Raw genomic sequence first — 25,097 nt, forward strand, 5'->3', positions numbered from 1 at the left:
TTCTCTGGATTTCAGATCATGCATTACTTGATTTAAAATATTGTAATCTAATTGTAATTCTAAAATAATTTGCAAGATCATAGCAAATAAAAATCTGCATGCTGAACTTGAAATTTCAGCACGCAGAAAATCCAGCAAGCATAATTTTTTTAAAAATCAGATTAAAAATATAGTAATCAATCCTTAAGTCCTAATCATGCTTCCTAGAACCTTGGCTCTGATACCACTGCTGAGTTACGCCCCGTTCGATGTGACGTTCGCAGCGGAATTCGAACAGAACGTCGTTCATCGTATGAACATGCCTCGGATCGTAGAATTCAAAAATATTTCTGGATCCAAATTCAGAAGATCTTTGAACTCATTAGGAAGAAAAGATTAGGATCTGAGGAGGGTTGATTAAGATTTATAAAACTAAAACAAAATTAGAAGTTATTAGATTTGAAGATCTCATCTTCAAAAATTCTGCAGGTGTAGAACACCGCAGCCTGATGATCTATTCTAGGTTTCTGTTTGAGCCGCACAATTGTCCGGCCTCTACAGGTATCCACACGAGGATCTAATCATCTGAGAATGGATCTTACCGGAGTGCTAGCTCCTTGCAAAGACCTCTCATGACTATCATAAGTTGGAATAAGAATCTGCAACTTACCTTCTTGATGAAGAACCTTTCTTCTTCAACTTTGCTCGCGATGGAGGAAGAGGAAGGAGGAACCTTGCACGTGGATCTTCCTTGCCTTGCTACCGTGGAAGAAGAGGAGGATGAAGACCCCTTGCTGTCGTGGAGAAGGAGGAAGAAAGAAGAGGAGGCGTGGAGAGGAAGAGGAGAGAATTCATTCATAATGTCTCCTTTGCTACCCTTTTATAGATTGGGTTTAGGGCCTCTCCTAATCTTATTAGGAGTATGGGACTATAACCCACCCTTAGATTAATGCCAAGTGTCCAATCCTTGTGCTCATAGATGCATGACATGTGTCCACTTAGGAGAATTAATTGATTTAGGAGCATGCATCCTATGACGCCATGTGGATTTTAAAGTCCGCATAGTGTGAACATGACAAATCATATTCATCCTACGACGACATGTGATCTTTAAAATCTGCATGGTATGAACATGACTTAAGCCATATTCATCCTATGACGACATGTGGTCTTTAAAATCTGCACAAACCTTGGTTTAATCAAATTGACCAATCATGAATCCAAATCAATTTGGGTCGAACCTAATTTGATTTGGCTCATTAAATCAGCCCAATTGCAATCCAATTGCAATCAATTCCACTTAATTCTTCTTTCATTAACTTACTAACACTTAGTGGGTTAATTCAATCAAAAATCATATTGATGATTGATTTTTATTGTAATTCCAAATCACAATTATGATAGTCTGACTAATTAAATCCTCTATGTGTGTGACCCCATAGGTTCTATTCTGACTGGTAGTGAGACATATTGAGATCTCCATCTCAATATCACTGAAACTCCTTTCAGTGGACTAAAACGATTTCAGTTCTACTCTCAGGGTTTACTGATCACCAAGTGAATGCCTTCGAGTCTCACAATCCACTAGTGATACCTTGCAGTATATGGTGGTAACCCAGCAGAATGAAATATCTGAACCTCTAGATGCAGTTAGCGTATGATACAGTCCCTCTATCATGGATCCCGATGTGACGGAGGTTATGGATATCTCGTCAAACCCCATCATCCGTCATATGTCAAATTTATACGACTTCCAGTTCGAGATATGGAAAACTCTTTTTACAAAATAACTGGCCAGAAATTTATCGAACTCAGTCTCATAAATCACATAGGATCACTCCTAATTTATCAAGGTCGACAGATCCCATCTAGATGCAACCGTATTCCAAAATGAACCTACTGTAGCCAATCCGCACTACAGGACCTGAATGGCTAGGGCCCAAGTTCACATGCTCGTCAAACTACAACAATCTCATAGTGAATAGCTGAGGCATCGCAGGTCAAAGGACCAGTCATACAACTGCAGCATAAGTAGTCACTGACGAGTGGATAGACATCCATGTGACTACTATCTTTGGTCATGCTCAGTACTTTGTTCTCTAACAAGTACTTGCATATTCACTCCAGTGTCTCTACACCGTAAACTCGAGACTCGTCCATTTGACCAAGTGATATGTGCACTAATCTCAGCGGATCGATCACCATCCTTCATGATGGATCTATCGATCAGGAGCATTTAGAAATTAATCCCTAATGACACATGCCTCAAATTCTCAACTCCTTGAGAATATGTGTCATTATCTATTAATTTCTTGGTCGATTCCTGGACACATACAAACAAGAATGAAAAATAAATTGCCCAATCTTATTTATTAATAAGAGTCAAATTACAAATTTATGCCCCAGATTATAAATATGCGTCAGCCACGTTGGCTTCTAGGGCATACTTCTAACACGAGATTCTTAATGTATTGGCTCAATGTGAATAGGTTCACTAGGCTCAATTGCTCGTTGCTCTTGAGAGACATTCTCTTCGAGCTCAATTTTTCTCCCACTGCCTCTATCAAGGATAAACTGTTTTTCCAAGAAGATGGCATGTCGGCTCACAAACACTTTGTGGTCTTTTAGGATATAAAAATTATATCCTAATGGCTCTTTAGGATATCCAATTAAACGAGCACCAATTGTCCTAACCTCTAACTTGTCTGCCTGTTGTCGCTTGACTTGGGCCGGACATCCTCAAATCTTAAGATAATCAAGACTTGGTTTCTTACCATGCCATATCTCATACAGTGTGGTAGGAACGGACTTAGAGAAAACTCTATTCAATATGCAGATAGCTGTAAGTAGGGCATCTCCCCACAAGAATAAGGGTAAGTCAGTGAAGCTCATCATGGATCTGACCATATCCAATAGGGTCCGATTCTTCCTTTCTGACACTCCGTTGAGTTGAGGTGTTCCAGGAGGTGTCCATTGTGAAACTATACCATTTTGTTTGAGATAATCGCGAAACTTTCCACTAAGATATTCTCCTCCTCTATCTGATCGAAGAACCTTAATGAGTTTTTCTGTCTATTTTTCTACTTCAAATCTGAATTCTTTGAACTTTTTAAATGCTTCAGATTTATGTCTCATAAGATAGACATAACCATACCGTGAGAAATCATCAATAAAAGTAATAAAGTAGAAAAATTGATCCCTAGCATGCACATCGAATGGGCCACACACATCAGTGTGTACTAGGGCAAGTATTTCAGCGGACCTCTCCCCGTGTCCTCCAAAGGGTAATTTAGCCATTTTTTTTTGAAGGCAGGATTCACAAATCGGATATGACTCAGAAGTCAATGAACTCAAAAGCCCATGTTTCTTCAATTTGTTAATTCTTTCTTCTCCTATATGACCAAGTCTGAGGTGCCACAAATACTTTTGATTTATCTCATCTCTAGATCTTTTAGATCTTATGGTACTCACTGTATGCTCAGATACGTTTACAGATACATCTATATGTAAGTGATAGAGACCGTCAATCATAAAACCACGTCCAAACAGATTATTTTGCAAATAAATGAAAACGTAGTCTTTATTGAAATTGAATTCATAATGTTCCTGTGCTAGACAAAATATAGAAATCAGATTTCTGCTAGCACTAGGTACGAAATAACAATCTCTAAGTATCAAACTAAATCCTGACGGTAAATGCAAAGAGAATGTGCCCACAGCAACAGCAGCAACTCTTGCTCCATTGCCAATCCATATGGTTACCGTACCTTCCGTAAGCCTTCTACTTTTCTTTAGACCCTGCATGGTAGTGCACAAGTAAACACTAGAGGCAGAGTCTATAACCCAACTGGAAATAGAAGAAACTGTTAGATTAGTTTCAATAATGAGCATATTAGACATACCTTCAGAAGGCATGTCACCCTTCTTGCTCTTTATGTTTTCCATGTAGATAGGACAGTTCCTCTTCCAATGGCCGTCTTCATTGCAATGGAAGCATTTTCTTTTGGGTTCGGCCTTCTTCTTAGGAACTTCCTTCTTCGATTTTTTCTCGATCTTCTGCTTCTTCGCAGGCTTCTTCTTCTTCCCAGTAGACTTTCTCTTAGAAGTTTGGTGCATTCAATTTTATTCATATGGTAGTTTATAATAAATTGCCCATATGAAGATGGCAACGATTGTAGGATCAAATCCATTTGCAAATCCTTGTGCATGGTCATGCCAAATTTCTCAAGCTCCTCAAGATCCTTTATCATGGTCAAACCATGTTCATGGACGGGTTGCCCATCACGCATCTTGGCTTTGAAGAGCCGCTTGGACACTTCAAACCCCGCTGTGCGACTCTGTTCACCATACAACTCTTGTAGGTGATCAAGTATGTCCTTAGCAGTCTTCATGCTCTCATGCTGGCATTGCAATTCGTTGGACATGGATGTCAAAATGTAGCCCCTAACCTTATTGTCGTCATCCAACTATTTTGCATACATCTCACGCTGCTCATTGGTTGCTCGGGTTGGTAACACCGGGAGTTCATGGTCAAGAACATAAGCTATCTTTTCGCAACTCAAGATAATTTTCAAGTTGCGGAGCCAATCTTTATAGTTTGGTCCGGTCAACCTACTGTTATCTAGAATTTGAATTATCGGGTTGGAAGCCAATGACATCTGCAGAGAGTAAAGATTCTAATTAGAAATTTGTATTTGACATTAATTTATTTTAGAAACTTTTAAAACAAAATTGGATCAAATCCTCCCACTATTTTTTGGATCTCTCACACTCCTCTGATAATGATACGGATACCTGTGACTTAGGGTTTCGAGTGGGGTGCTGCGGTCCCACCAATCTACATGTCACCTCACCTAACAGTTATTGGAGACACATAAACGATGAGTGTACAACTCTTGTACAATGCTTTGTAAGCATATTGAGCTAACCTGGTTTCCAAGTCATAAGGACCTCACCTAACAGTTATTGGACTCGTTTCTTAGTTAAGTCAGACCTACTGTATATCCCGCGAAAATAAAGCTGTGATTGGATCCTCACCTAACAGTTATTAGAGCCCAACCCCACCTTTACCTACAACATCTCATGTTAATAGAGAGGTCCAATCTCCCGATGCAACTAGCCCACTGTATCCAGCCGAGACTAATCAACGTCGGAAAGATCTTAGCAACTCTACTATGGTGGAAGACCAATCGACTTAATATTGGGTAATCATATCTTAGTGATTCCAACTTTGAGCTTTTCATAGGAGGTAATCGATCAATTCGCCAGGTAAGCAGATGGGAGGCTTTCCTTACTCAGAGAGTAAGATCCTAATTAAGTAACCACCTTTGAGCTTTTCTTGACACCAATTAGATCAATTAATCAAATATGGCTAGCTCAATGTATCGTTCACTTTCGATTGATTTAGGAAGGTTTTAGGTCTCTTGGAATTTACATCTAATGTGACAATCTACCCCATACCATATGTCATTCGATTTACATTTTATGTAAAAGTCATATTGGTTCAAGTTTACATCCTATGTAATTATGAAATCATTTCATATATTATGTGATTACATCTTATGTAAATGACATAATTGTTTTAGTTTACATCTTCTGTAAATGTCCTATTATTTAAGAATTTTATTTACATCTCATGCAAATAAATTTTGTTTATCTAATACATACATCTCATGCATACATTGTATTAAACATAACCTTAAACAAATATGAATATTATGATTACCACATGCATCTCATGTATACTTTTTCATATCTATAACTTTAAACCTATTATGCTATTCTCTGGATTTCAGATCATGCATTACTTAATTTAAAATATTATAATCTAATTGCAATTCTAAAATAATTTACAAGATCATAGAAAATAAAATTCTGCATGCTGAAAATTTCAGCAATCTGAAATTTCAGCACACAGAAAATTCAGCAAGTATAATTCCTTTAAAAGTCAGATTAAAAATGTGGTAATGAATCCTTAAGTCCTAATCATGCTTCCTAGAACCTTGACTATGATACCACTGCTGAGATATACCCCGTTCGATGCGACGTTCATAACGGAATTCGAACGGAACTTCATTCATTGAATGAATGCGCCTCGAATCATAAAGTTCAAAAATTTTCTAGATCCAAATCCAGAAGATCCTTGAACTCAAGAGCGAGATTAGGATCTGAGGAGGGTTGATTAAGATTCATAAAACTAAAACAAAATCAGAAGTTATTAATTAGAAGATCTCATCTTCAAAAATTCTGCAGGTGTAGAACACCGCAGCCTGATGATCTTTTTAGATTCCTGGTTAAGCCGCACACGTATCCGGCCTCTACAGGTATCCACACGAGGATTTAATCATCTGAGATAAGGTCTTACCGGAGTGCTAGATCTTTGCAAAGACCTCTTATGACTATCATAATATGGGAAGATAAAAATCTGCAGCATACCTTGTTAGGATCTCATGCATGCCGCAGAAAAATTTCAAAAATTTTCAGATCTGTAGCGGAAGGGCATGCGCAGATTCCGTTCATCGCATGAACGTATTTTAAAACCATTTGTAGATAGATTAGGATTAAATTTCTTTGGCTTGAAAGTCCTCTTCAGGGCGTTGAGCTGTGTCCTGAAGATCGTTTCATCTATCCCCTGCTTTCTTCTCTCTTTCGGTCAGAGCATGGTCTTACCAGTTCGTCACCGGGGTGATGCCTAATGCCTAATCAATGCTTCACGGCCACCGTGCGATGCTGCACGCTTTGTCGGTCCTGGTTTTCCAGGTCTGGAGTTGTATCCGAGTCTGCAGCTCTTAGCTCAGAAAAATCAGCTGTTTCCCCCCACTTTTCTTGTCCGACAATTAGAGTACCTTGCCCTAAGGTTTTTTACAGTTGGATTGATCGACTTGCTGCACGCTTCTCTTTTGCTTTTCTTAAACTATTTAAAAATCAATAAGAAGATCAGATCTTCACTTTGTGCAGGTAGATGATCTCCGCAAATCTGATTTACGTAGATTTGTTGAAGGTTCGATGGAAGCCGCACACGCGTCTAGCCTCTATAGGTATCCACTGTTGGGAATTGTGTCCCAAAGCCAATTTTTAATTGTAAGAAATTGGATTATGTATATATATTTTATTAAAATGAATAAAAATTTATTCTGGTAATTTTCTATTCATCACAAGTGTTGCATCTTCAAATTGAACTCCTGTGTATTGTGATGAAGTCCTTAGGACTAATTTAGTGGATAAAAGAGGTTTTATCATTTAGTCCTTAAACCAGTTCGCGACCAAATGACAAGCTGTCAATTGGACGATAGCTATGTCAAGTATAGGTCGTTGTGTGCCATTTAGTTGGTTGTCCTCTTAAACCAAGGAGTGTGGAGACACTGTATGGCATACAGGTGAGATGTAGGAGTACATCGTCACTGAATAGTGACTCACCTGCGTAGCACTCCACTGTCGGGAGTTAGCTCGTAAAACGTATGGGCATAAGTACCCCTTAGACCTGAGACTGTCACGGTGACTTGCAAGCAACTCACTGTACTTAGGCACTGGATGACCTGAATTTCTATTTTAGGGATCGGAAGGATGCTGGGTGCAGTCAAGTACTCGCGAAGTCTGCGTACGAGTCAAGATGGGATTGACCGCTCCAGATTAGAGGAGTTGATGTCTTGCTGTATTTCAATTCAGTAAAACCTTGGCCAGGGTAAACCAAGTGATGGTCACTTGATTTGATTAATTGAAATATACTATGGATGACCGGATCCAGAGTTCGACAGTCCACTCTGAGGTCATCTTGAGCATCGAAGGTCATAGGGATGAATTATGCAACAACCATACGTCTAGGTTCTTGAATGTTGCTTTGCATATTTGACCTATCCGGACGTCGGGTATCATTGCTAGATGGTCACCTCGATTAGTGCATGGAGTAGTCCATGTACTACCGGCTTAGTGTTCGAACCTATCGGAGTCACGCACATTAGTCAAGCTGAGTAGGAAGGTCTTGACCCAATTTAATTAAGAATTAAATTATGGGTCATTTGGAATTTGTTTCTGTCCATGTTCAGCTAGCACTGAACATGAGGTACATGCTAAATTTCATGGATGAACAACTAATTAAGTCTGTATTTCGGGTCAATCAAGTTTTAATTAATATAATTGAACTTGATCAGGACTCAATTGTTGAGATTGGATTTGATTGGGTCTAAATTAGTGTAATTGGGCTCGATCATGATTTAATTGGGATTTAATTTCGTATTTGTTCTGATCTAAGTCGGACTTGGATCGAGCCGAAACTAGACCCAATTGAATCTCCTATGAGTCAGACTCATGTGGAATTTTTTCGGGTCAAAAATTCATTCAAATGGGCTGCAAATTTGGTTTAGAACCAAATAGACTAACTTATGATTAAATGGGCTAACCCATTTGTATCAAGTTGACTTTTTCCATTTTGTGTGGTTGCTGACCGTGAATAAATGCCGTGGACCCGTGGACCACTCCCTTCACATGGACCCTTAGCATTTGTTTTGTGAGCCGCGACTCACCTGGGACGCATGAAACAGAGCTTCTCTGTTTCACGCGTCCGCAAGCTTTCCGACCGGCGATTGCGCGGCCAACCGGCCTCCGGCCAGACGGCCGACTGGACCGGAATGTGCGGTTTTGAACCGCCAACATTCCAGTCCAGTTTGATTTTTGAAATCCGGCAATAATAGGCATTAATCGCTGGTTTATTCCATGGTTGTTTTTGAAACAACCGTTATCAAATTCATTCATATTTGATAATGAATGAATTCAATAACGCTGGACCATTACGCCTCTTAACTCCTCTCAGCGTTGGCCTATTTGTAGGCCACCGTTTCCTCTCGAATGGAGAGAGAGAGAAAAAAAATTTTCTTGGGAAGAAAACGTCAGACAGAGAAGGAGATTTGATTCTGTGGAGAAGAAGAAGAAGAGAAAGGAAGGAGTCCTTTCTCTCTGGTGGTTTGGAGTTCGGCCCAGATCCGGTGTCCTCTCCTCCCTTCCATTCCCTCTGTGATCGGGATCAAGAGACGGGCATCTGTGGCTTGTGCGTGCTGTGAAGAAACGGGAGAAAAGAAACTGAAGAAAGAAAGAAAGAGAAGAAAGAAAGAAAGAGAAAAGGGAACGTCCTTTTTCTGGATTTCTTTTCTTCCAAGGGTCCTTTTTGCAAAAGATTGTTTTGCACGAGTAAAAACATCATCCAACCTTCTTGCGAAGTTTGACGTGCGTGCGAAGTAGAGGGCTTGTAGATCCAGGCCTCGCAGAGCTACCTTCAGGGATCTAGATCCAGATCCAGATTCAAATTACCTCGACCAACTTCCGCTACGGCCTTGAGGTAATTTTACACAAAAGTTAAATTTAATATTTATAATTGTTATAAATAAAATAAAAAAAATTAAAACTGATTTTTCATGCCTGGCGTTCGATTTTATCGGACAACTCGGGAAATTTTTCCTTCAACTGGTATCAGAGCCAGGTTGGCCGATGGAATTGGCCTATAATATCTAGAATTATGCATGATTTAATTTTTAAATTTAGATTAGATCTAGATTTATTGATAAAATATCAATCTTGTGCTGAATTATAAGGTTGTCCTGCTATAAGGTTAACCCCTTATAGTGAAAAGGTTGTCCTAGCACAAAATTGAGATTAATTTGTATCATAAAATAAATAGTTTATTTTTGTGAAATTATGCATAATTGATGTTTATGAAATTTCAGTTTTAAATTTATTATGACCACAAAATTTAAATATAAATTGTTTATATTTGGAATAAATTGACACCTTGAATCCATGATCATAATGCATTTAATAAAGAATTAAATGTTGAATTTAAAATTTAAAATTTGAATTTCAAATAAAGATTTAAAATTCAAAATTTGAAATTCGAATTAAAATTTAAATTTGAACATGGGATTTGGGGATGGGTTAGCACAATCAGATTAGTTGACTAGGTTAGACCTAATCATGAAATCAAATTGAAATGGACTAACTTAAGAAACATGATTTAATCTAATCAATAGTTGAACTTGACTAAATCAAGGTTTATAAAATGATCAAACTCAATAGTTGTAGTTTATCATATCCAAACATTTCAATTGGATCTGATTGTGGCTTAGTGGTCGAGCCCGAGTTCCCAAGGATAACCTAAATCAACTTGATAAACCAATTGGTGTCTAAGGTAAGTCGGCATTTGATCATGGTTTTTAATTGGGGCTACTTCTTACCTGGCCAACATAGTTGGTGTCTAGGAAAGAGGTTAATGGCGTAACCCTCCCATGATCTCTCTTACCTGGCCAATTTGGTCGATCAAGTTTTGATTAAGGTACCTTGATACTTGGCACTCACCCATGCCATTAAGAAAAATCAGTGTGACTGATTTAGGTGTCTAATAGACCAATAAGAGCTAGTCCTCTATATGATTTGGTGAAGTCAGTGGGAGGATTTAGAATTATCGGTCAGTGTTACATATCATTTAAAATCCTCTAAATTATTAGGTCCTTAAAATGATAAAGTTATATAGATAACTAGATCATAGCCTCCCATTAAGGTGAATGATAATAGGTCCAATATTACAGTTGAACATGCAGGACGCTTCCGTCTGGTGTTCCTCTAAATACTGGAATTATCCTTCATTATATGATAGCTTTTTGAGCTATCTAATTGTGATTAGGTTGGCCGAGCCTTCCTCGGGCCTGATCATACATTAGGTAGTATCATCGAGTTAGTTCATTAATGGTTGGACCTAACCAGGATTTTCAGTGGAGGCCTCCGCCTACTGATTACCACTTGGGGCAAAATTGATTGCTAGAAATTGTTTAGAGAAATAATTGGTAATGTACCTACCCTTAGATGCACATGGGTTGGCCGAGCCTTCCTCGGGCCCATATGCAGTCTATGCGGATTCTGGTACCCACTAGGGAATTAAAGTAATTCCTCGAATTAAAGGTAGAGGCTATTAATTCGATTAAAATAGTGGGAGAAAACTTTAGACTAAAGTCCAAGTCTTTAGGATTAAATAAATCATATACTGATTAGTTGGATTTTTTCTTTATTTTTCAGATATGGCTAACTCATTGTCCCTCCGAACACTATTAGACAATGATAAGCTTAATGGACCTAACTTCGATAGCTGGTATCGAAAGATGAAAATAGTATTAGAGCATGAGCGGATCCTGTATGTGATATCGGATCCTGCACCTGAGGAACCTGCAGCCAATGCACCACGTGCAATCAGAGACGCTTATCAGAAGTGGCTCAACGATCGCACTACAGTGCGTTGCATCATGAGGGCCTCGATGAATGATGAGTTTAGTCGTAAATTCGAGGAAGCGCAGCCAGTGGAAATCCTTCAAATGTTGAAGGAGTCTTTCGGCACACCTGATGATGTTGAACGACATAAGACCTCCTGCGCTATATTCAATGCCCGCATGAGGGAAGGGGCATCGGTCACCGATCATGTATTGTATATGGTCGAACAAATCGATCGCCTAAGTAAACTTGGCTTTCCTTTGCACGAGCAATTGGGCAAGGACGCCATTTTGAACTCACTTCCCAAGTCCTACCTGACCTTCCTTAGTCATTATAGAATGACTAAACCTGAAGTATCCTATCATGGTTTGCTAGGTTTACTGCAGACCTATGAGAAGGATCACCAACTCAAAAAGGAAACGGTGAATGTGGTAGGTGGGACTTCTGCAGGACTTTCTTCCTTTAAGAAAGGAAAGAAGAAGAAGGTGCAAAAAGCTCGTGCTGGGGTCTCTAAGCCCAGCCAGACTAAGAAGCGTAAAGCCGATAAGAGCAAGGCAGAGTGCTTCTTCTGTAAGAAGATGGGTCATTGGAAGTGGAACTGTCCGGCTTACATAGCGTCCCTTGATCCAAACAGGCCTAAGAAGAAAAAGCAGCAAACAGTTGCTGCACAAGGTAATTATATGATAACACCTTGTAATTTTTCAATTTATGATTCTACCACTTGGGTATTGGATACCGGAAGTCCAATTAATATTTGCAATTCGTTGCAGGGACTTCAAGTTAGTAGAAGATTCAAGAATGACGAGAGATTCCTGAACGTTGGAGATGGAAGATCAGTTCCAGTCCTAGCTTTAGGAGTCATTCAGCTTGTTTTTGAATCTAGAGTAGTCATATTAGATGATTGTCATTATTGTCCAACATTTTTAATGAATGTCATCTCTGTAGGCCTTTTGGCCAAAAATGGTTATTGTTTATCAATAAAAGAAAATTTTTGTGATATCATTTTGAATGGTATTAAAATTTTTCGTGGACAATTGAAATATGGCATTTATACTCTATCACTGCCTGTGAATGTAATGTACACCTCTAATAAACGCCCTAAGTTAGATAATGTCAATGAAGCCTATTTGTGGCATTGCCGGTTAGGTCACATAAATAAAAACAGGATAAACAGGTTAGCCCAACAGGGCATTTTAGAAATCAATGATTGTGAATCATTGCCAACTTGTGAATCCTGTCTTCTGGGTAAGATGACCAAGTCACCTTTTTCTAGAAAGGGTGAACGAGCTAGCGATGTTCTTGGCCTCATACATATTGATGTATGTGGACCTATGAACGTAAGTGCCAAAGGTGGTTATGCCTACTTCATAACCTTCACAGATGACCTATCCAGGTATGGGTATGTCTATCTGATGAAGCATAAGTCGGAATCATTTGAAATGTTCAAACGATTTCGTAATGAAGTAGAAAAACAGACTGGAAAGAGTATTAAGATCCTTCGGTCAGACCGAGGAGGAGAATACCTTTTCGGTGATTTCTTGACTTATCTAGAGGAGAATGGGATTCTCTCACAATGGACCCCTCTAGGAACACCTCAGCACAATGGTGTATCCGAAAGGAGGAATCGAACTCTATTAGACATGGTTCGATCCATGATGGGGTTTACTAGTCTGCCTGTATCTTTTTGGGGTTATGCTTTAGAGTCTACGTGTATAATACTAAATAAGGTTCCAAGTAAGTCTGTTGAGAAGACTCCATATGAGATATGGACTGGGCGTAAGCCGACACTTTCATACCTTAGGGTTTGGGGATGTCCGGCTTATGTTAAACGTTCTCAAACTGACAAACTTGGTCCTAGGTCCGATAAGTGTTATTTTGTAGGGTACCCCAAGGAAACTAGGGGTTATTACTTCTACCTTCCTAATGAACAAAAGGTGTTCGTAGGACTTAAGGCAACCTTTTTGGAAAGGGAATTCCTTAGTGAAGGAATTGTTGCCTCTAAGGTTGAACTTAGTGAAGTTCAACAGGTAAAAGATTTAACACTGTTACGGGGGAACTCAGCCACCATGCACCACGTGACCGGCACGCGCGCCCAAGAAGACTACAGCTGCCCCTTGATCCAGTAACCCGACCCCGAGTCGGATATCTTCGGCTTCGCAGCCCGACCCCGAGTCGGCTGCCCCTTGATTCAGTAGCCCGACCCCGAGTCGGATATCTTCGGCTTCGCAGCCCGACCCCGAGTCGGCTGCCCCTTGATCCAGCAATCCGACCCCGAGTCGGCAGTCTCTCGACAACGACAGGCTGTTCCCCTGAAGCACGCCGCGACCCTCTGCTCCACTACTCCCTGCAACGGTCGTATCCGGCGCTGCTCCACGATCTCCTATAACAGCCGTACAAAGCGGAGCTCCACTACGCCCTGTCATGGCCGTACCCAGCGCTGCCCCACGACGCCCTGTAACGGCCATGTCAGTGGCAACTCCATCGTGCCACACGATGACCAACCCCCCAGAAGGACCCCCAGCCTGGTATATATGCGGCTGGGGGGGAGAAGGGGGGAGGTAAGCAAGAACTTCCAGAGCATTCTCCTACTTGCTACTATTATCTCTCCTTCTCCTCCAATCTCCTCTGACTTGATCGTCGGAGGGCCCCCACTACCCCAGTGGTGGTGCGAGGCTTGCTTGCAGGTTTCCCGGTGGAAGGTGGAGCACAATCAACACCAACCAAGGCAACTCAAACGGAACCCCGTTCACACCGCTGTGCCAATCGTTCTCGGTTTGGACCACCAGCAACAGTTGGCGCTAGAGGAAGGGCCCGAATCTCAGAGCGATCGTAATGGCATGGCGAGGTGGTCGTGGAGCTTCCAATGCCTCCGGTCGCGGGGCCTCTCGCGCCTCCGGCCGGGAGGCCGCTGCGTCTCCAACACATTCTCAGCAACACTCCACCGTTCCACCCCCCATTCAGATGGTCGAAGCCGCTCAGTTCGACCAGTTAGCCCAGCAGGTTCGCACCCTCGCGGAGGCAGTGCAGAACCTGCAGGGTGTGATGTCTCGGGCGCCGCAGCGGGCCCAGGAGCCGCTGCTCCCTGAGCGCTCACCTGTCCTCCTCAACCCGCGCTCCTTCCTCTCCCATGGGGAGGAGCGCCGGCGCGAGGAAGATTCTCGAGCACGGTCCATTCTGCCGGGACCTTCCCATCGGAGCTGCGCGGGGTACGAGAGGCGGGCCCGGGCGCGTTCCCAGACCCCCCAGTCCTCAAGGAACCCGCGCTCCAGTCGGTCCCCCTCTCGGTGCTCCTTGTCTCCCACCCATCGGTCGCGCTCCCTGGACCGGCGGGTGGACGATCTCCACCGACAACTCCAGGTCCTGAAGGGCCACTCCAAAGATCCCTTCGCCGACTTGGAGATCTCCTCCCAGCCAGCGCTTGCCTCAAGGATCCTGCAGACCCCGAATCCGCCGGGGTTTAAAATGCCGGCGATCAAGCCCTATGACGGGGCGGCGGACCCGCGGGATCACGTCTTTCAGGACCCTTATGCTCCTCCACGGAGCATCAGATCCTCTCCTCTGCAAGGCCTTCCCGGCGACCCTCCGTGGCCCGGCCAGGGCGTGGTTCGCCGGCTTGGAGGCTAACTCAATCCAGTCCTTCGACCAGTTTACTCGCCTCTTCATCACCCATTTCGCCGTCAGTAGCCGGCGGCGACTGGTCTCCGACTCCCTTTTCGATATCCGGCAAAACGAGGGAGAAAGCTTGCGGGATTATCTTACCCGCTTCAACAAGGCTACACTGGAAGTCCGGAACCTGAGCCAGGAGGTGGCTCTTTCAGCCCTGAAGCGTGGCTTCCGAAAGGGCAGACTCACCTTCTCCCTGGACAAACGCCTGCCGCGGAGCTTTCCGGAGCTGTTGTCCCGGGCGAACCAGTATGCGGACGCCGAGGAGGCGGCCGCCCACCGGAGCAAGGAGGCCGCCGAGATCCCTCCAAAGCTCGGAAAGAAAAGGCGAAAAGAGGCACGCCAGAGGAGGAGCCCGACGCCTCAACGTCGGCGCAGAAGCCTGTCGCCGGCGAGGAACCACGGCGCCCTACGCCCTCGTTCTCTGCCCCGACGTTTCAACCGGTACACTCCTCTCCTGACTCCCCGGGCCCAGATCCTCATGGAAATCAAGGGGCGGGAGGACCTCCCGGTCCCGAGACAGATGAAGAAGATCCCTGGGAGGAGGCCCTCTCGGGCGTACTGTGAGTACCACCGGGACCACGGCCACGACACCGAAGACTGCTTCCAGCTTCGGGACGAGATCGAGGCTCTCATCCGCCGAGGGCGTCTCGGTCGATATGTGAACGACCGACGTCCCCCAGCAGACTCGCGTCCGGCCGACCCGGCCCCTCCGGAGCCTCGGGAGCAGAATCGACCCGTCGCGGGCGTGATCCATACTATCACTGGGGGCTGCCCCCGGCCCGAGAGGAACGCAGGGGGCTCGACTGAAGCATCAGGGGCAGCCGTCGCAAAGAGGCAGAGGGTCGGTAATGTAATCACTTTTTGTGATGAAGATGTAAAGGGGGTTCAGACCCCCCACGATGACGCCATGGTGATCTCCCTCACTATGGCAAACTATGATGTAAGGCGTGTTCTTGTGGATAGTGGAAGCTCAGCTGATATTTTGTTTTACGAGGCCTTCCAAAAGATGAGCTTGTCCAGACAATTGTTGCACAAAACATCCACCCCCCTCATAGGATTCACTGGTGACGCTATCTCGGCCGAAGGTGTCGTTGAGCTGCCTGTGACTGCGGGCGTTGCACCCGTAGAAGCCACGGTGCGGCTCGGGTCCTTGGTCGTCCGCGTTCCCTCGGCCTACAACGCTATCCTCGGATGACCCAGACTGAACGCCCTTCGCGCGGTGGTCTCTACGTACCACTTGCTCATGCGGTTCCCCACGGCGGCCGGGATTGGAGAGGTCCGAGGTGACCAACCGACCGCAAGGCAATGTTTCCTAGCAACTCTCAAAGGGAAGAAGCCCGTAGAAGCCTTAAGCGTCGAGTCCCTCGACGCCAGAGACGAGGTGGCCTTGCGGCACGGGGAGCCGGCCGAAGGTATGATCGAAGTTCCCCTCGAGGAAGGTCGCCCGGACCGGACGGTCCGGGTCGGCACCAATCTCAACCCAGGAGCTCGGGCTCGGTTGGTGGAATTCCTCCGAGCCAACGCCGATGTATTTGCCTGGTCGGCGGCCGATGTACCTGGGATCGACCCGGAGGTCATTTCTCACGCCCTCAACGTCGACCCAACCCACCGACCAGTAAAGCAGAAGAAGAGACACTGTGCCCCGGATCGGATCCGAGTGGTCGACCAGGAGGTAGACAAGCTCTTGGAGGCAGGATTCATAAGGGAGGTCAGCTACCCCGAATGGCTGGCAAATGTCGTACTTGTCCGGAAGGCGAGCGGAAAGTGGAGGATGTGCGTCGACTACACCGACCTGAACAAGGCATGCCCCAAGGATAGCTTTCCGCTTCCGCGGATAGACCAACTGGTCGACGCGACTTCCGGATATCAGCTGCTGTCTTTCATGGACGCCTTCTCCGGCTACAACCAGATAATGATGGCTCCACAGGACGAGGAGAAAACTGCCTTTATAACAGACCGGGGGCTGTACTGTTACAAGGTAATGCCCTTCGGTCTGAAGAATGCTGGCGCCACTTACCAGCGCCTCGTCAACAAAATCTTCAAAGAGCAAATCGGCCGGAACATGGAGGTGTACGTGGACGATATGCTGGTGAAGAGCCGCCATGCAGACCAGCACATCGCGGATCTGGAGAAGACTTTCGCCACCCTGCGGAAGTTTCGCATGAAGCTGAACCCAGCGAAGTGCGCCTTTGGCACTTCGGCCGGGAGGTTCCTCGGTTTCATTGTCAACCAGCGGGGGATCGAAGCCAACCCGGACAAAATCAAGGCCATCCAAGATATGTCCCCTCCGACCAAAGTGAAGGAGGTTCAGGAGCTCGCTGGGAGGGTCGCCGCGCTCGGACGATTTGTGGCAAAATCGGCCGAACGCTGCCAACCTTTCTTCAAGGTATTGAAACGCCCGAAAGACTTCCTCTGGACGGCCGAATGTCAAGCAGCATTCGACCAGCTCAAGGAATACTTGGCGTCTCCTCCCTTGCTGTCCAAGCCGCAAGAAGGGGAGATGCTCTACCTCTATCTGGCGGTCTCCCCAACCGCAGTCAGTGCGGTACTGGTTCGGGAAGAGGCGAAGCTCCAGAAGCCTGTGTACTACATCAGCCGGGTCCTACGGGATGCCGAGACGCGGTATACGAAGGCTGAAAAGATCGCCTTCGCGCTGCTGACCGCGACCAGGAGGCTTCGCCCCTATTTCCAGGCCCATTCTGTCACCCTCTTGACTGATCAACCGCTGCGGCAGATCCTCAGCAATCCTGAGAATGCGGGACGGCTGGTGAAGTGGGCAGTAGAACTTGGTGAGTTCGACATCCGCTACCAGCCCCGACCCGCCATCAAGGCCCAGGCGCTCGCGGATTTCCTCGCTGAGTGCACGGTGCAGGAGGCGGAACCTAGGTCGCCGGAAACACCCAGCCTCGACCTCCCGATTTGGACGCTTCACATCGATGGGTCGTCGAACCCCGAAGGTGGAGGGGTCGGGCTGGTCCTCACCAGCCCTGATGGAGTGATAGCCGAGTATGCCTTGAGGTTCGAATTTCCAGTGACCAACAACGAGGCGGAGTACGAGGCCCTAGTCACGGGACTCAAACTCACCAAGGAGCTCGGCATCCGGCGCCTGAAGGTCTTCACCGACTCCCAGCTGGTGGTCGGGCAGGTCCGTGGGGAGTTCGAAGCCCGGAACCCGACCATGCAGAATTACGTCCGGAAGGTGCAAGCACTCATTCCCGACCTCGGCAGTGTCGACATCCAGCAGGTCCCAAGAAGTGAAAATGCCAGGGCCGACAGGTTGTCCCGCTTAGTGAGCGCAGACGCGCACAACTTGTCGAGGGCGATCTACCTGGAGACCCTGGATACCCCGAGCATCGGCGAGGCTGGAGCGGTGATGGCGATTGATCCGGAGCCGTCTTGGATGGACCCGCTTGTCGCCTACCTCGCCGAAGGGATCCTCCCTGAAGATGAAGATCAAGCTCGGCGACTTGTTATGAAGTCCGCCCACTACGTACTCTATGAAGGGAGGCTGTATCGGACCTCGTTCACCGCCCCCCTCTTAAAGTGCCTCCGCCCCTCGGAAGCGGCCTACGTCCTCGGCGAAGTCCACGAAGGCGTTTGCGGATCACACTTGGGGGCTAGGTCCTTGGCGCACAAGATCATGAGGCAAGGCTATTATTGGCCTACCTTGTTGGAGGACTCAAAGGATCATGTACGGAAATGCGACGCCTGCCAGCGCCACGCCAACGTCCAGAGAGTCCCTTCTGTCCCCTTGGCACCAATCACTGCACCCTGGCCCTTCGCCCAGTGGGGAATGGATATCCTCGGACCATTCCCCGTCGCTTCAGCTCAGCGGAAATTTTTGATTGTTGCAATCGACTACTTCACCAAGTGGGTGGAGGCAGAGCCGCTGGCCACTATCACGGAGGCGCAAGTCCGGAAGTTCGTGAAGAAGAACATCATTGTCCGATTTGGGGTACCTCGGGTCCTCATCTCGGATAATGGCCGACAGTTCGACAACAAGCATTTCCGTGACTTCTGCGAGGAGTTCGGGATCGAGCATCGGTTCACATCTGTGTCGCATCCCCAAACCAACGGCGAGGCCGAGGTCACAAATCGGACAATCCTCCAAGGAATCAAAGCGCGAATCGGTCGGACGGGGCAAGCTTGGGTCGAAGAACTCGAGAATGTCCTTTGGGCGTATCGGACCACGCATCGGACCCCTACCGGGGAGACGCCTTTCAGCCTAACCTATGGCACGGAAGCCGTTGTCCCCGTGGAGCTCGGACTCCCCTCACCTCGGGTGGCCGCGCACCGACCCGAGGCCAATTCGGAGCAACTCCGAGGGAACCTGGATCTCTTGGAAGAAGCGAGGGAAATGGCGCAGGTTCGGATGGCGATGTATCAGCGGAGGGTGGCCCGATATTACAACTCCAAGGTCCGACCGAAGCTTTTCAGAATCGGAGATCTGGTGCTAAGGCGAGCTAAAGCATCTCAACCTGCGGAAGGTGGAAAGCTAGCGCCAAATTGGGAAGGCCCGTATAGGGTTCGCTGGGTAAACCGACCTGGCTCCTACCAGTTGGAGGCCCTAGATGGTCGAGAAATTCCAAGGAGCTGGAATTCCGCTAACCTGCGGATGTATTACCAGTAGAACGACAATGCCAGAAAGACAGTTCAAAAATGTATAACACTTTTCATTTCAATAATTTCTGGTTACAATGGCGTGCTCGTATGATTACAAGGAATTCTCAGAGGGGAATTAGGGTGTAAAGAAAGTAAAGAAGAGGCGGAGACTCCGAGGAGCTGAAGATCTGGGATCCCGAAACCTCCATCCGAAGCGGCTGCAATCCCGCCGGAAGTGGGTGCTTCCAACCGGAGGCGCCATCGGCGTCTCACGAAGAAGACGAAGAGCCGACGCGGATGAAGAAGAAGTGGACGAAGGAGAAGTCCACACTGCTCCTACCCAGAGGCGCCATCCACGCCTCACGAAAAAGACGAGGAGCCGCCGCAGACGAAGCTCCCGTTGCCTCCAGGGGAACGCCACCTCCAAGGGATATTCCGGTCCTACCCAGTGTTAGGGGAGAGAAGGAATACAAGGGGGAAGAGCATATGGAGGCGCGGTCCCGGATCAAGCGCCTGGTGCGGAGCTCAATCGGGAGGCCGAATTTCAAGGAGGGGAGACGTGATCCCGGATGAAACGCCTAGAGCGGAGTTCCGCCGGGGAGTACCTCCTTGTTGATCCCAGATGAAACGGCTAGTTGGCGGAAGTCGCGAAGGGCGCGCCTCCCGTTCCTTCGGTAGGGGTCTCTCAACCATGCGCCGGAGAGGAGGCCCACGATCCATGGCAACCTGAACAGCTCCGGCTTGGCAGGCTCCATCGCACCTGCACCTATATTTATAGCCAAACTGCGGCCCCCCGGTCGTTCCGATGCGGGTGGCTCCAATAAATGCGGGCGCATTGAATCCGGAGCCGATCCGTCTCTCGAGGCGTATCTTCCTGCGATTTTCTAAGCGTCATTCTCCTTAATCGCATTCTTTGTGCAGGACACTCCGGGTGGCCTGTACCCCTAGGTCCACGTATCTCCGCTCGCGCCCAGGCCGCATCCGCCTCGAAGAACGCGCGTATCGCGGCCGCTTAACTGACACTCCTCGCAAGCAGCAACTGGCGATCCGATTTCCCAGGTAACCCCTTAATTAGCATTTAATGCCCATCTGGTGTTCCCCAGGCGACGCTTGGAGAGGAGGAGAAACACGATCGCAGCTGGCCACGGAGAAATCCCGTCGGGCGGCAAGCGACAGGCGCACGACCAGCGAGCGGAATTTCCCGAGGCTCGGCCCTCGGATGCCAGGCTAACCCGATGATCATCCCGGGAGCAGACTAGCCTGAAGCCCCGACCGGTCGCCTCGGCTTGCGCCAGCCTTGGCCGACCAACGAGCGGAATTTCCCGAGGCTCGGCCCTCGGATGCCAGGCTAACCCGATGATCATCCCGGGAGCAGACTAGCCTGAAACCCCGACCGGTCGCCTCGGCTTGCGCCAGCCTTGGCCGACCAACGAGCGGAACTTCCTGAGGCCTGACAACCCTCAGATGCCAGGCTAACCCGATGATCATCCCGGGAGCAGACTAGCCTGAAGCCCCGACCGGTCGCCTCGGCTTGCGCCAGCCTTAGCCGACCAACGAGCGGAATTTCCCGAGGCTCGGCCCTCGGATGCCAGGCTAACCCGATGATCATCCCGGGAGCAGACTAGCCTGAAGCCCCGACCGGTCGCCTCAGCTTGCGCCAGCCTTGGCCGACCATCGAGTAGAATCTTCCGAGGCTCGGCCCTCGGATGCCAGGCTAACCCGATGATCATCCCGGGAGCAGACTAGCCTGAAGCCCCGACCGGTCGCCTCGGCTTGCGCCAGCCTTGGCCGACCAACGAGCGGAATTTTTCGAGGCTCGGCCCTCGGATGCCAGGCTAACCCGATGGTCATCCCGGGAGCAGACTAGCCTGAAGCCCCGACCGGTCGCCTCGGCTTGCGCCAGCCTTGGCCGACCAACGAGCGGAATCTCCCGAGGCTTGGCCCTCGGATGCCAGGCTAACCCGATGATCATCCCGGGAGCAGACTAGCCTGAAGCCCCGACCGGTCGCCTCGGCTTGCGCCAGCCTTGGCCGACCAATGAGCGGAATTTCCTGAGGCCTAACCCTCGGATGCCTGGCTTAGCGCCGGAAGAATTTCCTGAGGCCTAACCCTCGGATGCCTGGCTTAGCGCCGGAAGAATTTCCTGAGGCCTAACCCTCGGATGCCTGGCTTAGTGCCGGAAGAATTTCCTGAGGCCTAACCCTCGGATGCCTGGCTTAGCGCCGGAAGAATTTTCTGAGGCCTAACCCTCGGATGCCTGGCTTAGCGCCGGAAGAATTTCCTGAGGCCTAACCCTCGGATGCCTGGTTTAGCGCCGGAAGAATTTCCTGAGGCCTAACCCTCGGACGCCTGGCTTAGTGCCGGAAGAATTTTCTGAGGCCTAACCCTCAGATACCTGGCCTAGCGCCAGAAGAATTTCAAGAGTCGGGAGTCAGCGAGACGCTACCAAGAGTTAAAAAGAAGGACGAAAGTGAAATGAAGAAACCCTATTTGCATTAACTTTCATTGTTTCAGGGCCGAGACTCATACAACTTGGCAAAACGCCAACACACAAAGAAAAGTACAGAGGGTCAGCTTGGAGGAACCCCCGGGTCGGGAACGCCCGGCACGTCTGCAAGGGGTAGGGAGACGGTTGGAGAATCAGGAGGCAATGGCGCCGAGGGGAGTCGAGAAAGGAGATCCCACTCAGGTCAATTTCGGGGTACTTAGCCGACACCCTTGCCAGGCCTTCCTCGAAGCCTAAGACAAAGGAGTCGGACCCCGCGTCCGACATGTCACGGAGGAACTCGTCAGACTGACGATAGGCCTGTACCGCCCCCGACATGTCACGGGTGAACTCGGCGGACTGACGATAAGCCTGTACCGCCTGACGCCCGATCTCCGCACTCTTCTCGGCCAGCGCCGCCTCTGCTCGCTCCATAATCTGAGCTTTTGCCTCCAAGACCTTCGCCACAATCCGGTCATCCGCCTCGAAGGAGACCCTCAGCAGATCAGCCTGGGCCTCCTTGTGCTTCACCTCGGCAGCGATGCGAGCAGCCTCAGCCTCCTCCAGGCGCGAATGAAGCTCCTGGTCGCTCGCGCGGGACTTCTCCAAGGCCGACTCCAATTCGCCCAGCTTGGCTTCAAGAGACCGGGTCTGGTTGCGGGCGTTGTCGGTGTTAGATGTATGCCCTAGAAGCCAATTTGGCTGACACATTGTTGATTCTAGGGACATAATTTTGTACTTGACTATTTATTATTGAATAAATAAAAGGCATCTTTTCATTCATATTGTTTATGTGTCTATGAATCGTCCAAGAAATTAATAAGATGATGATACATATTCTCAAGAGTTGAGAATTTGAGCCATGTATCATTGGTGATTAGTTTCTAAATGCTCTTGATCAATGGATCATCACGAGGACGGTGATCGATCCGATCAGTGCACAGATCACTTTCCTTCTGGATGGACGAGACTTGAGTCCACAGTGTAGGGACACTGAAGTGATAGTGCAGGTGCTTGTTAGAGAACAAGGGTACTGAGCGTGACCAAGACAAGAAGTCACTTGGATGTCTATCCACTCGTCAGTGACTTGCTTGATGTTGCAGTAGTGTGACTGGTCCTTTGACCTGTGGTGCTTCGGCTACTCACAGTGAGGTTATTGTAGTTTGACTGCACACATACATGGTCTCTAGCCATATGGGTCCATGCAGTGTAGATTGGCTGCAGTAAGTTTACTGTAGGAGTAGGGTATGCACCTATATGGAATCTATCGACCTTGATAGATAAGGAGAGATCCTATGTGATTTATAAGACTGAGTTCGTAAGACCTCGGCCGGGGCAGTATGCACAGTGGAGAAAGAGTTTTCCACTCTCGAACTTAAGTCGAATAAATTTTGACATATGACAGACGAAGGAGTTTGACGAGTTATCCATGACCTCCGTCTTGTAGGGATCCACGATAGAAGGACTGTAACACATGACAACTGCACCTAGAGGTTCATCATTCTATTCTGCTGGGTAGCCACTACATGCTGCTAGGTGTCACTGGTGGATGGTGGGACTCATAGGGATTATCTTGATGATCGATAAACCCTAATGAGTAGAGTTGGAATCGTTCCAACCCATTGAAAGGAGTTTTCAATGATACTGAGATGGAGATCTCAATATGTCTCATTACCAGTCAGATTAGAACCTATGAGGTCACACACATTAGAGGTTCTGATTATTAGGATTGTCGATTTGTGATTTGGAATCACAATGTCAATTGTCAATAAGATTGATGTACAAAATAACCCACTAAGAGTTAGTGAGTTAAATGGAAGAATTAAATAATTATAATTAGATTATAATTAAGTCTTTTGCTGATTAATTGAGTCAAATTATGTTGGGTCTGACCCAAAGAAATTTGACTCAAATCCTAGTCAAAAGTTGGCTAGATCGAGTCCTTGAAAATCCTGCCAAATTCAGCCTTTTTCCTATTATTGGAGCCTCCCTCTTGATGCCTTATTTTGAGGGGTCAAAATAGGCAAGAGGGGGCAGCCAAGAGGACAAGGAGGGGCGTGGCCCCCTCTCCTTCTTTGCTGGGAGCCAACGCCCCTTGATTCTTTCCAAGAATCAAGGGGCCCGCCAATAAAGAAAGGCACCAGGAAACCTATTAGGAATAGGTTTCCTGGCGCATAGGGTTTTGAACCCCATAAAAAGGGAGCCCCACGTCCCATGTTTGAAGAGAAGAACTTCTCCCAGCCGTGGGGCAGCAAGAAGGAATTTTTGGGATTTTTAAATCAGCAAATAGGGAGAGAAAAGAATAAAAAAAGGTGAAGGGTTTTCTTCTTCCTTTTGAAGGCTGCACAAGGTGGGATCCTTGTGATTTCTTCTTCCTTCTTCTTTGACATCCAAGAGAGGCTTTTGCAAGGAGCTAGCACCCCGGTGAAGCCCCATCTCTGATCTTCAGCAACCTCGTGTGGATACTTGTAGAGGCCGGACGTTTGTGCGGCTACAAGGAACCAAACCACGATCATCGGTTGCGGTGTTCTTCTACCCGCACAAAGGTGAAGATGAGATCTTCATTTGAAATTTTATATTTCTGATTTTCTAGTAGTTTAACAATTCATAATTAATTATTAGATCTTAGTTTAGTCCCCATCTTAATTCAAAAGGGTTCTGAATCGTTTTGATTCAGAAAAATTTTGAAATCTACCCGATCCTGTTCCGGCGTATGCGATGCACCGGGCCCGGCATGCGGATTCCGCCGCGAACGTCGCGCCGCTGTGGGGCAATCCAATAGTGGTATCAGAGCCATAGTTTTGGGGATCCAATTAAGATAATAGTTAATTAATTATGAATTAGTTCTGATTTTTTAATTATTATGCATGCTGAAAAATTCTGCGTGCTGAAATTTTGTGTTGCTGAAAATTTTCAGCATGCTGATTTTGTTAGATCGATCATGCGATGTTAGTTTTAAAATTATGATATGATTATGATGTTTAAAATTAAGGTATTGCATGATCTGGATCTCAGATGGTTGCATAATAAAATTAAAATCAGATTAGATAAAATCATGCATGAGATGCATGTGGTGATGATCATAGGATTCAAACCCTTTTGGTATCGAATGTAATGACCT

The sequence above is a fragment of the Phoenix dactylifera genome, chromosome 6, assembly GCF_051530095.1.
Source record: "Phoenix dactylifera cultivar Ajwa chromosome 6, Ajwa_hap1_PhDact_Kaust_v1.1, whole genome shotgun sequence".
In the NCBI taxonomy this organism is placed as follows: Eukaryota; Viridiplantae; Streptophyta; class Magnoliopsida; order Arecales; family Arecaceae; genus Phoenix; species Phoenix dactylifera.